The sequence below is a fragment of the Galeopterus variegatus genome, unplaced genomic scaffold (genome assembly GCF_000696425.1).
Source record: "Galeopterus variegatus unplaced genomic scaffold, G_variegatus-3.0.2 Scaffold3192, whole genome shotgun sequence".
Lineage (NCBI taxonomy): Eukaryota > Metazoa > Chordata > Mammalia > Dermoptera > Cynocephalidae > Galeopterus > Galeopterus variegatus.
In genome coordinates this window covers 91,974-93,674 of record NW_007729303.1, presented here as the reverse complement: position 1 = coordinate 93,674, position 1,701 = coordinate 91,974, and positions in this window count along the sequence as shown.

The following is a 1,701-nucleotide window of genomic DNA, read 5'->3' as shown; positions in this document are numbered from 1 at the left end:
TGTTGATGTGTTGCATAGATGATCTGTCCAATACTGAGAGGTGTAATCAGGTCCCCCAAAATTATTGTAGAGCAGATGCCTCTTCTGTCACCCTGGAATGGGCTTTGTGAAGAGAGACATCCTCCTCTTTTCTTCATCTCTGATGATGACTCTCCTTGTGACAATGCACTCCAGTGGCTGGTGGACCATCTACATGGTGGTTGTGGCATCTGGCTGCTTTTGTGGCAGCCATGGTTATCGTAGTGGCTGTGGTAGGCCACCCACATGGATGTGATGTTTTTGGCATACTCCTTGGTGCTGACAGTGTACCTGGTTGTGGGGGGGGTCCGGTCCCTGGCTTGATCCCTCGGGTCCCCGGGCAGGTCCCAGGGTGCTGGCATGGTGTGTCTGGTTGTGGGAGGGGGATCCAATCCCTGGCTCCATCCCTTGGGTCCCCAGGGCGGGCCCTGAGGTGCTAGTGTGGTGCGCCTGGTGGTGGGAGGGGGGTCTGGTCCCTAGATCCATGCCTCAGGTCCCTGGGCAGGCCCTGAGGTGCTGGCGTGGTGTGACTCGTGGTGGTGGTGGGGTCCAGTGTCCGACTCCATGCCTTGGGTCCCTGGGCAGGCCCCGATGCACTAGCGCAGTGTGCCTGGTGGTGGTGGTGGGGTCCAGTCCCTGGCTCCATCCCTTGGGTCCCTGGGTGGGCCCTGAGGTGCTGGTGTGGTGTGCCTGGTTGTGGGAGGTGGAGTCTGATCCCCTTCTCCATGCCTTGGGTCCCCTGCCGTGGAATGCTAATCTCTGTATATCTGCTTGGCTCCCTCTGCTATCCTTTAAGACTGTCAAGTGTCTCCTTGTCTGAAAGAACTTTTCTGACCACTTTATATAAAATAGCAGTATCTCCCCTTCATGGCCCCAACCAGATTGTCATCACCTGACCTGTTATCCTGCTTTGCTTTTCTCTGTATCACTCATCACTACTTGATACATTTACATGATTATCTCTATCCACTAAGATACAAGCTCCACAAGTACAGGGACTGGGTAGTTTTCTTTAAAATTGTGTTGCCATCACCCAGAAAAGGGCCTGGTACAAAATAGGTACTCAAATGTTTGTTGATTGAATAGAGGCAGCAGGGGCAAGTGAAAGAACTTTCAAAATAGGAGTCATTATTAATGTTTAAAGACAGAGGAGTAGAATTTGAAAAGTACAGCATCAAAAATGTTTGGAAATGCTCATATATAATAAATCCATATTGGTTCATTATAAGAAATTAGGAAATCTGAGAAGTACATTCTTATCTTTTGAAGAGGATGTCAAAATGGGTAACAATCTATTTAAGAAATGTTCTATAAGGAATGTTTCACTGGCATTTTTATAAACTGTAAATCTCTATAGTAGAATTTCTAGGTCTTCTGTTTTTGGCAGTATGGGGGACTATATAACCAGAAAGCTTTCCCATTATAAAATACTTAGATAATGCTGGAAAAAATATAATGAGCATATTTTTAAAAATGTACTGCTGATTTCTCAAGATAGTAGGGAAAATATCCTAAGATCACCCCTCTTTTCCCCAAAATGGCAGCAGCAACAGAGGGAACTAATAACAACAGGGAGAACTTACAACAACCTGATGCTTAGTGTGGCTTGCTTTATGGTTTCATTTTGCCAGTATCAGTAATCATGGTAATAGGTTTTTTTTTTTTTTTTTTTTTCTTTTTTTT